The 17,319-nt window shown below is 37.7% G+C and overlaps 1 protein-coding gene across 1 annotated transcript in view; it reads left to right on the forward strand.

The window, feature by feature from the left end:
- LOC144980045 (neuronal calcium sensor 1) overlaps nt 1-17,319 on the forward strand; it is a 232,213-nt gene that overhangs the window by 2,705 nt on the left and 212,189 nt on the right. The window lies entirely within an intron of this gene.

Genomic DNA, 17,319 nt, shown 5'->3' on the forward strand with positions numbered 1-17,319 from the left:
GACTCAACTATGCACCGAGCGAGGCTCGAACCCAGGACCTTCCGATACGAAAGCGAGTGTCATACCACAAGACCACATAGCCGCACAATAATACCGATTTGATGCGTTGGGTCACATTTATGATACGATGCCACCAAACAAAAGCATATTATAGAAAAACACAAGAAAAAAATTATTTCAAAAAATTATCCTCCCTCGACTTGACTGCGGATCGAACCTCAGACCCTTACATTTACAACTGCTTTCTGGCAACCAGAAGCCATAATCGCAATCTATCCGCAAACCTGAGGTTTGATCCTAGGTGAAGGATTGCTGGTTGGTTTTCTTTGATGTGGTGTTGTTGGTGGTGGCGGAGGGGAGTTGATATATTATTTTCTTGCCCTTTTCTATCGGTTTTTTTTTCTGGTACGTTAATTAACCACACAAAAGTCTGTGTTCAGGTGTGTAACAGTGCTGCACTCTTACAAAATACTTGTAAAAAAAAATAGGTCAGAAATCTTTTTCTTAAAATATCAATCGATTAGAATGGTTCTCAACTTGTTAAACGAGCATCCAAACCTGAAATCCTTTGAATTTTTAGGTTTGAGAATTCTTGACAAATTGAGGGTCAATTTTTATCAGTGGCTGTTTGAAGGAAAAGTTTTCTGGCCAAAATGGAAAAGGTAAAAAAATAAATTTTTGGGTTATTTTTAAAGTTATTATTTTTCTTCTTCTTATTTTATTTACAAATTTATTTATTTATTTATTTATTTATTTATTTATTTATTTATTTATTTATTTATTGTTTTGCCAGGAGAAAAGTGCGTACTCCCTAATTTTTCATGTTCTACCTAAAAGAAGCGTGTTTGTATTAAGTAGGTAATTTACCAGTTGTGTTTTTTTTTGTGTGTTATCAAAATGAGTGGTTGTATCGATAGATTTATTATTGTAAGAAGTGAAGTCGGTCAGTTAAAATAAAAAAGCACCTCATGACGTTTCTCTCTGTGTTTGGGATCTACTGTTTGTTTTTATAAGGTAAGTCACGTCTATAAAATTACTATTTTTAAACATATGTTACAGTGAATGACATAATCCGTCGGATGGTGAAAATGTTTGAACTGAGATATTGCCAAGTTTAGTCAGAAAGTCAGTGTTTATCCAAAATGTTATTAAAGATTAAATCAACCCTTTTTGTACATCTTCGGTGAAATATCAAAGCTTAATTTCACTTCCAGTCAAGTTGAAAAAGTATGAATTTTGAGAAAAGTTGCTGGATACTTTTCCCATACATCTGACCATAACTTCATGAACAATCGCCCGATTTACTTCAAATAAAGATTAAACTACTCTGGGGATCATATTCTTTTAGAAACGTAAACAAAATGCAATACAAAATGTTCACCTTCGGACTGATAATGTCATGCACTGAAACATATTATTCTGTATGTGTGTCATGGTGTGTGCTTTGGAGTTCTGTGTTGTAATACTCGCCTTGCAATCGGTAAGTTCTTGGTTCGAGTCACACTCTGAACACCAAAGTTGAGTCCTTTGAAAGGACTCTTACAGAGCTGCCTACTTAAAATTAAAAAAAAAAGAAGGTAATTTCAAGGGGAAAAAAAAGAAGAAAATTTCACTTTAAATAACTTTATAAATAAACAAATTGCTTTCAACATGATCCAGAAATGCTCCAATATTCCGAATATAGATTCTAAGGAGCTAAAGTTTCCTTTTCAACAAGATTTATTGAGTCAAACATCCTAGATTTCCTCAAACCGCCTCTTAACTGGACATGGCAGAACTGCAACAAATATGTGCAGATGGAAACTTGGAAACAGTGATACCTGCCAGAAATGTCAGGCAGCCCCAGAGACCAGCGATCACATCGTCCTGCCCCCACTGTTCAGTCACTAAACTTGAAGGTGGTTACGAAACCATCCTTAGGGCGGAGGGAAGACTTTAGAAGCGGGGTTGACGAAATATATTTGGAGGTGTAGCCATACGCTACTACTGAGTCAAAGAGATCTATGCAGCTCTCTGTAGCTGGAGCCAAAAATCGTATTTCTACGAATTTTTCCTAGTACTTGGCAGGTCTGTTCTTCGGTCACTTTCCGTCACCGCATCGTAAAATTAAAAAAAAAAGTTCCTAACCGCTAACAGTGTTGTCTCTATCGAAAACAAATCCATTAGATCCTCACAACGCGTCTTTCTCATCCTTTAATATGTTAAGTTTTGCTGTTAGCGTCTGTTGGGACAAAATTATGTTAAATTAAATTAAATTGAGGTTTTATAAATCGCAATAGCCACTAAACGTGCTCAAAGCGCTTTACAAGGGGTCCCTGGCCAACAGCAACACTTAACATGTAGGATGGGACATGTCGCCTGTTAGGCGATATTACATTGCAGATTACGTTGCATATTTCCCATTGATTCAGTTGGTTTTCTCATCCATCCATCCACCAACTCATCCATCCACCCACCCATCCACCCACTCATCTATACATCCGTCCACCCACCCATTCATCATCTGAATCTGCTATCTATCCATCCATCCATCCACCCACCCACCCATCCATCATTTTAAAATGCATTTATATTGTGATGTAGAATCTGGAGTAGTCTGGATGAGTAATGGGTTTGCGTGATTATGTGTGTGTGTGTGTGTGTGTGTGTGTGTATTTGTGTGTCTGTGTGTTTGAGTTTGATTTTGGATGTATGGTAAGGAGGAGGAGGGGGAGGAAAAGGAGGAGGAGGAGGAGGGGGAGGAGAAGGGGGAGGAGGAGGGGGGAGGGGGGGGGAGGAGGGTTATTATCAAACAATATATTGATGAACCAGGAGATCTACTGTTAAGATCCAGAGTGGCAAGCCACAAAACCACCAAGCCTCAAAAGCAGACATCAAATGTGACTCACCGTCTCTAAACGGTATTATGTCGGGATGACTTGGGTGCAAAAAATAGAATTTATTGACAAAAACACGAAACTTGGGGTTTCTTTCGATTTGTTATGTTACAGAATGAAGACAATTTTTTTACAATGCAAACGCTAAAAAAAATGGTATTTACTATCAATTTATTTCTAAAGTCACTTTTCGGGGTCCAATTCATTCCGACATAATACCGTTTCGAGACGAAGGATCACAAATATTAACTATATCAGAGAGTTTCATGATTTCTCGCTCTTCACGTAAACATGAATTGTATCGTGTAACAGATCAACGTCCTTTTCACGCAATAGATCTGGGTTTTTTTTTTAATATGAGAATTTATATTGAGCAATATCCACTAAACGTGCTCAAAGCGCTTAACAAAAGGGTCCCTGACCAACAGCAACACGTAACATGCAGAACGAGACATGACGCCTGTTAGTCAATTACACATTTTTTGGACAGAGACAACGCTGATAAACGGCCAGGTAATCAGTTTGCATCTGAGTATAGTGAGAGAATGTGAGTAAAGGGGCTTTTCCAAGGACTCAACCATGGACTCGAACCCAGGACCTTTCGATCCAAAGCGAGTGTTATTCCACAAGACCATATAGCCGCACAGAAAGTTTTCTAGGGGGCAGCACAACATTTTTGTTCAGATTCTTTTCACACAATAGATATGTTAAAAAAACAACAAAAAAAAAAAACAACAAAACAAAACAAACATAATTATATAGTCTAGTGTTATATCCACTATACGTACTCAAACTACTTCACAAGGGCGGGTCCTGAGTCAACATTTACTTTTAACATGCAGGATGAGACATGACTGCCGTTAGGAGATATTACAAGTTTTCTGACAGGGGCAAGCAACGTTGTTAATGGCCAGGTATTCATTTTTACATGTGAGTATGGTGAGAGAATGTAGGTTTTAGAGACTTTTTCAAGGACTCAATTATGTACTTTCTTATAATACTAAGAATAGGGACAATTAATTTAGAAATCTTTGAAAAGAAATTGAAAACCAAATTATTTAGAAGCGCGTTTTTCTACAATTAATTAATATGCTTTATGTTTTAATTTAAGGTAGTAATGTGTATGTAAAGAGTTTGCGTATGTGGACGCGGAGAAGTTTCCGTATGTGGGTGTACGGGTGTATGTGTGTGAGCATGTTCGTGTGAATGCTAGTTTATATAATAATAATAATAATAATAATAATAATAATAATAATAATAATAATAATAATAATAATAATAATAATAATAATAATAATAATAAAAGCATTTATTACGCGCATTTCCATCACTGTCTGATGAATAATAAATGGCATTTATATAGCGCTTTACCCCGTTGTCACAGGCTCTAAGCGCTTTACAGTGATATAAAACAAAACCTATTATTTGATGGAAAAGTGATACGAATTCAATAGTCTGAGTGATGATTGTAAAGCGCCATAGTCAGTGGATTAATGGGCGCTATAGAAGTGTATTATATTATTATGACTGCTCAGAGCGGGACTCAAACCCAGGACATTCCGATCCAAAGGCGAGTGTCTTGCCTAAAGACCACATAGCCGCACTGATATTGATTAAAACTTAAGATTCCATAGGTCTGTCTATTAGAAGACTATTGTGTTTGTTGGTACTGACTGACATTGGCTAAAAAAGATGGTCTGGAACACAGAATATGGATACATTATAATTCATAGCTATAGTGATTGGTTTGAATTATTCATGCATGCCCCATGGGCAATGATTGGTGGGGTGGGGATAGGAGGTGGGGGGGGGGGTGGAGATATGTATGTGTGTGTGTTTGTGTGTGTGTGTTTGTGTGTGTGTGTGTGAGAGAGAGAGAGAAAGAGAGCGAGAGAGTGTGTACGTATCTGCCGGGGGTGGAGGGTGATGGGGGGGGGGGGGGGGGGGGGGTTAAGAGGATATGCGTGAAATGAGATGAAGTATGGAAGGGCGGGGGTCTTGATAGCTCAATTGGTGGAGCAGTCGCTTCACATGCTAAGGGACCAAGATCGATCCCGGTGCAGTCGAGATTTGTTTTTTTATGACCCTCCTGTCCATCCAGCAGCTGAGTCTATTAGATTTGGCGGAAAGAACTTTGTGATAGACTAGCGTCCTATCCAAAGGATAGCAAGCAATTGCTATTGTCCGTTTCACCACGCTATAGAAACTGGAATAAACTCCGGCTCCATGGGTCTAATGAATGGCTTTGAAGGACTACTTTATGGAAGGGGGGGGGGGGGTTAGGTGGGGAGGGGTTGTCCCTGCAATGAAGATTGTTCAAGCATCTCACATTTAACATCAAAGATTAATATGTAAATAGACTCACTCTGACTTCCAGTGCATTTTTCTTGATGACTGGCAGTAGGGAGGTGCTCTGGAAACAGAAAAAATACATCACATTTTAAAAATGTGTGTGTCGGTATGATTAATTATTTGGCACGCATAACAAGTAAAAGTATTTTACCTAAACGCATAACATCATTATGAAGTAACATTTTTTTCTGACCAAATTGAAAAAAAGTTGATTTTGTCATTTCACGGTAGCCAAGCACCGAGGGCAAGGTTTCTCAATAATGTTATATATAATTGGCGTTGGAAAACAAGAAGGTCGTTGAAATCACTTCCATTATATCATTATCATAATATTAATTTTACAGACAGAGCTTGATCTTAATCTCTATCATACATCATAACATCCTACCGTATTTTGAGAATATTGGCAATTAAGCTTAAATGCTGGCAACTAACTTCTCGGCGTTTGTGTGTGTTGAACCAAGGCGTTGAACTCGTGACCTCAAGGAGTCGGGGAGAGAAGGCTCTAATAAGGGTTAGGGTTAGAATTAGAAGCGACCTTTTTTTTGAGGTTGTGGATAGCTCATTCGGTAGAGCCACGATCTCCCCAACCAGGCGGAGTTGTCGTACCAATAAGGTCGCGGGTTCGAGCCCCATCGCCGCCGCGAAATTTTTATTCTACGTCGTCTTCTGTCAGTTTTCTACTCACTTCATTTCTTACCGTTTTCATAATGAGGTCCAAGTCGTCGTATCACTCGGCTCACAGTTGAGTCCTTGGAGAAGGCTCTTTATTCACATTCATTCTCTCACCGTACTCAGGTGTAAAATGAGTACCTGGCAGTCTACAGCGTTGTCTAAGTCCGAAAAAAATTGTAATATCGCCTAACAGGCGTCATGTCTCGTCCTACATGAGTTACTGTTCAATCGAGTACAAACTAATATTATTAGTCGTGACGTCACACCTACTATTCTTCGGGTTCCAAACTCCTCGGAAGTATGTATGTGACCAGTCTTTCGAAGGACTAGTGATCAGTAGGTTACGACATATTGAATCAAAAGGTGACATAACTATTTTAGTAGCATTTTAATACGTCACTTCCCTCGCAATGACGCATGGTAACTTAGTAACTGGCTCTAAACTATCAGAACAATGGCGGACGCCCTTATGAAATATTTCTCGGACGAGCATAAACGTGTATCCAGAGGAGAAAAACATTATAAATATGATCTTGTTTTGACTTTTATACATTCTGATCGCAAGTCATATGAAAAGTTCGAGCCAGCATGAAGAATAAAAAGTACCGATTTTCTTTGTTCAGAATCACGATGGCCGCCGTTGCTGGGCGACGTGACATCAGATTATTGAATCCAATTAAATTATAGGCACATTCTAAAGTTTGCGCAGGATGTAAAAGAGCGATTCAAATATTGAAAAGATCTAGCAAGCAAATGCTATTGTCCGTTTCACGCTATAGAAACCGGGATAAACTCCGACTCCATGAGCCTAAAGGCTCTCTTGATAAAAACGGCATGTATGCATGTGGTTAGAACCAACGAGCAAGAGAGAAAAAAAAATTGAGCTTTTATATAGTGCAATATCCACTAAACGTGTTCAAAGCGCTTTAGAAGGGGTCCCTGGCCAACAGCAACATTTAACAAATGTAGGATGGGACATGACGCCTATTAGGCTGTTAACGGCCAGGCATTCATTTTACAACTGAGTACGGTGAGAGAATGTGAGTAAAGAGCCTTCTCGAAGGACTCAATTATGCGCTGAGCGAAGCTCGAACCCAGGACCTTCCGATCCGAAAGCGAGTGTCATACCACAAGACCACAGGAGGAGGAATGAAAGTCATGATTAAAAAAGAAATTCACTCTTATCATTTAAGAATTTATGTAAACGTTCTTCTAAATAAACCAAAATAAAAAATGTTGCCAAAAGTCTCATATTTTTGGCTATAATATAATTGATTTTCGTCCTCTACATTCCCCCCCCCCCCCCCCCCCCCCTTCCGATATTGCTGCTATGCATTTAGGTAAAATACTCATAATATCCGCCAGCCGGAAAATAGCGTAACAACACACAAAACTTTGTCACGTGACCTTGGCCGTTTATAATCTGATTGGTATAATTTTAGTGAGAACTAATCATTAAAATGACTCACTAAAAAACAATAACAAAGTACTGAGTGACGTCAATTTTGTTCATCTATAGATAGTATGCAGATGACGTCACTCAGGCCTTTGTTATTGTTTTTGCCATCCGCGTTTGTGAGTTGTTCTCACTAAACTGTTTTTTTTGTTTGTTTGTTGCTTTAGGTCTCTTCCAACACAATTGAGGTTATATGAGAGACCGCTGAAACAAAAAAACAAGCAATCTAACAAAAATAGTACAAATGTCAATCAAAAGCATAACCTAAAGATATCATAAGCTAAATTATAAATAACCAAGAACAAACAGGCAGAGGATTTACAGGAAAAAAAAAATATCCCTGTCAAAAATACAATCACAAACCAAAGAAGCAGGATAGGCTAGTAAAGAGAAGAAGAAACGACATCACTATCGGATCGTACACCCATGCGAACATCATAGGTATATGATTCAAGGTGATGCTCCCATGTATTAACCAGACTATAAAAGTTCATGGTTACACAGAGTTTGTGTGTTGGTCCGTTATACTTCCGGATGGCAATGTTGTGAACTCCTTGGCCAAGCGCATTCTATCTATAAAACAAAAGATAGTATGCGCTTGGCTAAGAAGCTCATAACATTGCCATCCGGAAGTATAACGGACCAACACACAAAACTATGTGTAATCATGAACTTTTATAGTCTGGATAATACAGTTTCGTGAGTATTACTCATAAACGCGGATGGCAAAAAACAATAACAAAGGCCTGAGTGACGTCATCTTCGAACTATCTATATCTTGTGCGGCTATGTGGTCTAGTGGTATGACACTCGCTTTCGGATCGGAAGGTCAGCGTTTATGAGTAATTCTCACTAAACGGTATTAACCAGACTATAAATGTCCAAGGTTACTCATAGTTGTGTGTGTTGTTCCGATATAGAGCAGTATAATTAGGTGCCCCAAACGTAAACAAAGGTCTAGAAGCACATGGCAAACCACATGTTCCTGTCTTGACAGCTCAAGTTCCAATGTAAATTATATAAAAAAAATAACCTTTAAAATTTGGCTGTTAGGTGACAAAAGAAACACATATTCATAAATACTCGATCATGCATCAAATAATGTCTAGATATGGATATTTTATGGAACAAAAGGTAAAATTTATCAAAAGTTACAATCTATCTATTTTTAGACCAGAGCAAATTATTGCGCTGGTGTGAACAAAACGAGAATTATTCGGAGCCTGATTTTCAGAATAATTTAGTCTTATATTATTATTTCTGCAACTGTTAGATTTTATGTTAACATATTTTCAATACTGAAAGTGTATTGCCTACAACTCAAACTACAAAATTGGGAGACCTATATTGTGCGTAAATTTTTCCGGTCCCTAACGAAAATCACTAGCAACTTGTTATTGTTTACGTTTGGGGCACCTAATTATACTGCTCTATATTTCCGGATGGTCATTTGAGTTTCTTATCCAAGCGTACAGCATCGATACTATAGATAGTATGCGCTTGGCTAAGTAGCTCATAACATTGCCATCCGGAAGTATAACGGACCAACACACAAAACTGTATAGATAGAATGCGCTTGGCCAAGGAGTTCACAACATTGCCATCCGGAAGTATAACGGACCAACACACAAACTCTGTGTAACCATGAACTTTTATAGTCTTGTTAATACAGTTTAGTGAGAACAACTCACAAACGCGGATGGCAAAAACAATAACAAAGGCCTGAGTGACGTCATCTGCATACTATCTATATCCATGAACGTTGATAGTCAGGTTAATACAGTTCAGTGAGCATTACTCATAAACGCGGATGGCAAAAAAAAAAAAAAAAAAAACAATAACAAAGACCTGAGTGACGTCATCTTCGAACTATCCATACGATAATATTGTGTATAAATGATAAACTGTCGTACTATGAAAAAAAAAAAAAAACAGTTTAGATTTTAGATCTTGGCCAAAGAACGCGTCCTTCATAATATATGGATCAATTAAAATGACCCTCATCGACAAAAACTTTCAAACCTCGGACGTCACAAAAGTTCAAGATTTGAGAGTTTTTAACAAGATGAGTGTTTTTTCAATAGCCTTTAACTTTCCTCGTAATGACGCATGGTAACTTAGTAACTGGTGTTAAACTATCGGAACAATCGCGGACGCCCTTATGAAATATTTCTCCAACGAGCATAAAAGTGTATCCAGAGGAAAAAAACATTCTAAATATGATCGTGTTTTGACTTTTATACATTCTGATCTGATCACATGACATATGAAAAGTTCTAGCCAGCATGAAGAATTAAAATGTTCCCATTTTCTTTGTTTAGAACCACTCTCCTCGCCGTTGCTGGGCTACGTGACATCAGACTAGTGAATCCAATGGATCGATGTAATTTATAAAGGACGATTTTTTTCTGGCCAAATTTTGAAATACGTGTTTGGTTTTAATTTCCCCCGAGTACGACTGTGTACACTGATTGATTGTAGTGTCATGAACAAAAAAAAAAAAAAAAAAAACAAAAAAAAAAAACTCAACAAATTACTCTCAACTTTGACCTTAACAACTCTGGGTAGGGAGATCAATCAATACTGTTGTACTCCGAGAAAAACATTAAAAAAATTTTGGCCAGAAAACTCGTCCTTCAATCTTTTAATCGATTGATTAAAATTACGCTCATCCTGTCAAAAAAAAACAAAAAAAAACTCACAAACCCGGGACTTCAATTTGAATTTAGATAGTGGAAGCGCGAATCACAAATCTGACTGGCTGTCTGAGTAAAAATGACTAAAATTTATATCATGACGTCAACCGCATTCCACCTATTTTATTATTGACCAACTTATGGAGGAGCTGACATTTTGATCTTTTGTTTATCAAGATAGTCAGAGCATAACCTTTTACACACTTGCGTCGTAGATTTATGATAAGGTCAAAGGTTGATTTAATGATTAACTCTCTGAAGGCTTGGTTTGAGTATTATAATAATCAAACTAAACATCGCACCTTACCGTTCACCTATTTTCAGTGGCGTGGCATGCTTACAGTATTAGGTGGTACCAGAATCAGAAAAAAATAACTAAAAACATGCTAATATTTGTAAATACAAAAGAAAGAGAGAAAAAAAATAAAGAACAGACTTACTTAAATAAGTAAAAGGCGGTATATATACCATTTCTCAGTTTTTTTGTTTGTTGTTTTTTTTATTTTGTAATCTATTTTTAAAAGATGGAAGCCGTGCCAGGCACCAAATCAACCAACATAGTCACGTCCCTGCCTATTTTCACAAACAAAGCGAGCAGTAAAGGCGATGCGACTGGAGCCTCACTGAATCCTCCAGAGTCTTGCCTCTGTTATGTATTGTTCTCTGGGTGTGACTGAGAACTGGACTGCATTTAATAAAAGATCTCGTAAGTTACCAGTACCAAAAACAAAAAGGCATAAAAAAACAACAACAAATAAAACAACAACAGCAAAAACCAACAAACAAACAAGCTGGCAAATTGTTCGGTAAGAAATATAGATATAATGACGTCACTCGGGATTATTTGTTATTGTCTTTTGCCATCCACGTTTATGACTAATTCTCACTTAACTGTATTATCCAGACTATAAAAGTTCATGGTTACACATAATTTTGTGTGTTGGTCCGTTTTACTTCCGGATGGCAATATTGTGAGCTTCTTAGCCAAGCGCATACTATCTATAGATTAGTGTCCACCGACGTGTTCTCATTTGCAGGTCTGAAAACCGAAAGCAATTATGGGCTTGATTTAACATTGTTGAAATGGAAGAAAAAATACCGTTGGTTTGAGAGTATTTCCCCCAACGACAACGATGAGCCCATAACAATTCAGGTTATCAGACCTGAAAATAAGTACACGTCGGTACATATAGCTATCTAGATAGAGAAATGGATTTCAATGAAGCATCATAAAGATCACTGAGCAAAGACGAACGCAGTTAGTTGAATGCCCTTTATGCTTATAGTTAATAGTATAGATCATGGACTTAATAAATGTCACTGTAGTCAGATATATAGATAAATAGTTCTTAAAAACACCAAATTCCCCGGGCAAAAACACGGTGCTTTTAACAAAACACTTAAATTATTAATTATACCATGAAAGTTTTATACTTCAAATATCAATCGAATAAGACAACAGAAAACTCGTCTCAAAATTATCAAACCTGAGAGTTCCTCTTCTTCTTCTTCTTCGTCGTCGTAGTGGTCGTAGTCTTCTTTCTTTCTTTTTTTTTTTATTTTTCAAAGAGGGGGGGGGGGGGGTGAGATGGTCCAGTGGATAAGGCATTGCAATTCCACCACTTCTAGGACAACCTGGATTCAAGCCCCGCTGTCGACAGCTCCTTGAGCTCTTTTTAACAAACTTATTCTCACTTTGCGACCCTGTACTGCGCCTGACAACTGGTATTATATATATATATATATATATATATATATTATATATATATATATATATATATATATATATATATATATATATATGGATCTGTCGAAAAAGACCATAACGATAATATTTCCTTCTGTTCTTCATCTTCTTCTTATCCACCATAAAAAGTGGCAGGCGAGAGCACACCTGCCAACTACTACTGAAATTTCGTAGGACTACACATTTTCGGGTCCTAATTGACAATTATATAAAGCTGTTTAATTCAATAAACTTCTTGAAAACGAGGTTTTCTGCCAGATATAATATATAAAGTATTTTAAAGCATTAATTTAATGTATTTAAACACACGTTGGCCATTTTTAAAAGGGTAGTTATCATGTCTCCTACGCTATTACTCCTGGCTGAAAACTACGATTTTTTATAATTTCAAGTTGGCAGGTCAGGTCTGGGCTACTAGAGGCTTTTTTGACAAGTTGATAGTCAGTTCAATCGATCGATATTTGGACCCCCCCAAAAAACGAAACAACTTCTCTGGTAAAAATAGACGTAGTTTGTTTTGTCAGAGTACGACTATAATTGCATTCAATAGTCTGATGTCACGCCGCCCGGCAACGGCGGCCATCTTTGTTCTAAACAAAGAAAATCATTACTTTTTATTCTTCAAGCTGGCTAGAACTTTTCATATGCCTTGTGATCAGAATGTGCAAAAGTCAAAAGATGATCAAATTTACGTGTTTTTTTCTCTCTGGATACGCTTTTATGCTTGCCGGAGAAATATTTCATACGGGCGTCCGCCATTGTTCCGATAGTTTAGAGCCAGTACTGCTAAGTTACCATGCGTCATTGGGAAGAAAGTGACGTTACGACTATTGAATCCTATTTCCATAGCGTTGTGAGTGAGTCAAAAACCAAGGAGATTTGTTACTGTGTGAGGGAGTGAGTGATTTGGCATGATAATCATAAATAAATGATAATAATAATTATGTACGTACGAGGCATTATTATTGCCAAACTCTGAAAAAACACGTATTTAAGATTTTGGCCAGAAAACTCGTCCTTGAAATATCTATAGATTATAATGACACCCCCAGCTTGGCAAAAACTCTGAAGCCTGAGACTATGCGAAGTCCCAGGTTTTAGATTAAAGAATTTATTTTTCCAAGATGAGGGTCGTTTTAATCGATCGAAATACCTATATAATTTGTAGGTCGAGTTTTCTGACCAAAATTGTCCTACGTATTTTTTCGCATTTTGTTCAGAATATGGTAGAATATTGATATCCGCAATGTTGTGTTCAATTCACCTGAGATTTCATCTAAGTGGCATCAACATAGTACTTACTTAGCAGTAGCGTGATGAGTGTGTGAGTACGGTATGTGTGAGTGCGTATGTGCGTGTGTGTGTGTGTTTGCGTGAGTGTTTGTGTGTGTGTTTGTGTTGTGTGTGAGTGTTTGTATGTGAGTGTGTGTGTCTGTGTGTTTGCGTGAGTGTTTGTGTGTGTTTGTGTGTTGTGTGTGTGTGTGTATGACAGACACGCCTACAACTCCAAAAGGATTACAAATTTTTGTAGCTAATTGCAGAACAATTTTTTTCAGCTTAAATTCAATAAAGCTTGTATTGTATTAATGCAAACTTTAGTACCAGAATATCTACTTATTTTCAGGAATTTTAAGTGTTTGTTAAACATTTGGATGGAGTGTTGTGTAAATTTTAGGATTACAATTATGGTTAGATACTCCTTGTTTTCCCATGAAAATTACGAATTTTTAATATTATCGAGATAGGCAGGGTCTGGTTTAAAGTTGTGATTATGTGTATGAGATTGTCTGAGCGTTGGTGACAAGGTGGTGGGAGGTGGGAGATGGGTTATTATTGAACAAATTGGTTGGGTGTGGTTCTTTTTTACCACCACCACCACCACTACTACTACTACTACTACTACTACTACTACTACTACTACTACTACTACTACTACTATTACTACTACTACTACTACTACTACTACTACTACTACTACTACTACTACTAACTACTACTACTACTACTACAACAACAACAACTACTACTACTACTACTACTACTACTACTACTACTACTACTACTACTACTACTACTACTACGACAACTACCACTACATTCTCATCATACTCTAAACCCTCCCTCCTTTTCTCCTCTTCCCTCTCCCTCTCCTTTGTCTTTCTCTTCCCTTTCGTCAGTTCAATTCTTTATTTACAATCCGCTTCTCAAAGTTAAAAAATCCACTCCTAAATCATTTCATTTCTTACGAAAGAACAAATCTATAAATTATTAACAGCTTATATTATGATAAGACGACTCAATACAAGGGGGTGGGGGTGGGGGGAGGGGGTTCAATTTTAGCTTTCTGTCAAAAGTTAGGACATTTGTCATCAACGCTCAGGGTCTACTAAGAGTACCTCTATAGATGACGTTGCCCCTCTTCCAACAGCCCCCCCCCCCCCCCCCTATCTCTATTCAAACATTTGCATAGTTTGCAGACCTGCCTACTTGAAAAGTTGAAAAATCGTAATATTAGGGGATAAAAATTGCAGTCTATGTAGAAGCCTACTCTAATCGGCTACACATAGTTGAGTCCTTGGAAAAGACTCTTTACTCACATTCTTTTACTGTACTCAGAAGTCTATGTGCAGTCAAACATAGTCAAAACTTAAAAATCAACAATTTATCCTCACAAGGATTAAATAACACTTGAAAATAACACCTTAAAATCAAGTAGTCTGGCATCAACTTTCATTTACAACGTTTTAATGACTTAGAGCTGCTCATGAAATTCTGAAATTGGAGCCAACATTTCGTAATTTTACGAACTTTTCGTAATGGTAGGCAGGTCTGAATTTAGTACCTTGGGGAATAGTGGACACATTTTTTTTTCGTTCCATAACTCCCAATAAATACCAGAGCCCCTCAAGGCTGTGTATTTTTCTTCCCTTCATCTTTTCTTTACACTTTCTTCACACCCAAAATTCAATTTCCGTTTTCCGTCTATCCATAATGTATATTATCATCAAAATACGTTTTCTTTTCACTTCCTCTCCCTCCTTCTCTCTCTCTCTCTCTCTCTCTCTCCCTCTCTCTCTCTCTCTATCTCTCTCTCTCTCTCTCTATTCTATCGTTATCTTTGCTTCACCTCTTTATTTTTTTTCCAATCTCCGCAATATCTTTCATCCCTTACCTTCCGCTCTTTCACCACCCCTTTTCTCCTCTGCCAACTCTCACCTAATCCTCATCTTCTACCTCCTCCTGTTTGTCCTTGTCCTCCCCCTCCTCCTCTTCATATTCTTCATTCACTCATCATAAACTCCCCTTACTTCCTTCTCCCTCCCACTCCACCCCTCCTTCTCTCCTCTAAACTGCTCTCCTTTTTCACCCATCTTCAACTCCCCCCCCCATCCCCACCCCAATTACAGTCTACTTACTCATCATCGCCATCTCTCTCTCTCTCTCTCTCTCTCTCTCTCACTAACTCTTTCTCTCTCTCTCTCTCTCTCTCTCTCTCTCTCTCTCTCTCTCTCTCCTTTCCCTTTCCCACTAACCTCCATCACCAATATCCATCTCGGTTGAATTCTTCACTACAAAGGTGACAAATCCATTTCTTTTACGACGAAAGGGCGTAAAATGAAGATAATTATATTTTTATGGATGAGATGAAATAACTGTCTTACAATACTGTCACACAGAGAAAAAACGCCATTTTAAATCTAATTCGGCCAAATAAACTTTTACTAATTTTTTTTCGATAGTTTAATATGACTAATATATACGTGCGGCTATGTGGTCTAGTGGTATGGGATGTTTTTTATTATAGATGGCGGCTGATTGCTAGAAAGCATTAACAAATGACTATCTAACAACTCTACAAACAACAACATATTCAACGATGCAATCCCACCATACATAAACGCACTACAAAAAAGTGGCTATGACTACAAACTAAAATGTGATGAAGAGACCATAACCACCCCAACAAACAAAAAACGATAAAGAAAACAAAATATAACATGGTTCAACCCACCCTACAACAAGAATGTGACAACTTCCATCGGTAACAAATTCTTCAATCTACTACAAAAATGCTTCCCTCCCGGTCACGTTCTACACTCAATCATGAACAAAAACGCCATCAAAATAGGATACACCTGCATGCCAAACATACAAAACATTATTTCCTCCAACAATAAACGAAAACTATCAAAGTCAGCTCAGCCCAGCAACAACCTAGAGAACTGCAGGACCCAGGCAACATGCCCACTAAACGGAAATTGCCTTTCTCAAAACGTTATTTATCACGCCACAGTTACACTACCAGACACACCAAAACAAGAAACATACATTGGCCTCACCGCCGAGTGTTCATTCAAAACCAGATACAACCTGCATAAATCTTCCTTCAGAAACAAACGACATTCTACTACAGACTAAGCGAACACATTTGGAACCTCAAAGAAAAAAACATACAACACAGCATCACATGAAAATTCATCTCCAAAGCACAGTCGTACTCCCCCTTTTCTAAGATTTGCAACCTCTGCTTAGAAGAAAAACACTTCATCATCACATAACAACACTCAACAGAAGAAACGAACTAACATCCTCATGCAGACATAGAAACAAACACCTTTTATGTAATTACGAACCTCCGTAAACACGAATCTAGAAAAATACGAAAAACACAGCAATCTACTTTCACTTCCACTTCCACATTGCATGCAACTTCAAACCACCATCTCGACGCCAAAACATCACAGGAAGTATGACATAACACGCAATAATAAACAACAATAACGATTACACACACTTCCCGTAGATTGTCCCAGTGACATGAAACAGTACTGTAAAGAAGTTAAACAATAACAATTATACTTGAAATGTTTATAAATAGCTCCTTTTATCAAAAAGGTTGAGCACTATTATTTCATGGTTTTTGCTTTTATAATACCAAACTTCAATTCTGGATTCTCTGCCTTTTGTTTTTAATTTCTCTATTTCTTCTCAACTCAATCTTAGTGCACCTCTCTCTCTCTCACTCTCTCTCTCTCTGTCTCTCTTTATCTCTCATTTTCATTCTTTCTTTCTTTCTCTTTCTCCCCCCCCCTCTCTCTCTCTCTCTCATTCTCTCTCCCCTCTCTCTATATCCCTCCCCCCCCTCCCCCTCTCTGTCGCCATTGTGAGAGTGCGCTCTCAGTCTCCATAATTATTCCTGTACTTTATAAGAGATATTGAGGAATATCAAATAATAAATAAATATATGGGTAACCCAAAACCTCCACAGCATTATGAATGAGGTAACATTGATCCCCGCATTCCTTCTTCTTCTTCTTCTTCTTCTTCTTCTTCTTCTTCTTCTTCTTCTTCTTCTTCTTCTTCTTCTTCTTCTTCTTCTTCTTCTTCTCCTCCTTCTTGTCGTGTCTTTGTATCGTTTTGCGATGTCATTCCGTTTTATTCTTAAAGCACTGACATAATATGTATACATATTTAATAGGAGATACCGGAGGAAGGGCGGGGGTGGGGTCAGAATTT

The sequence above is a fragment of the Berghia stephanieae genome, chromosome 9, assembly GCF_034508935.2.
Source record: "Berghia stephanieae isolate SIO BIC M18660-M18661 chromosome 9, UCSD_Bste_1.3, whole genome shotgun sequence".
Lineage (NCBI taxonomy): Eukaryota > Metazoa > Mollusca > Gastropoda > Nudibranchia > Aeolidiidae > Berghia > Berghia stephanieae.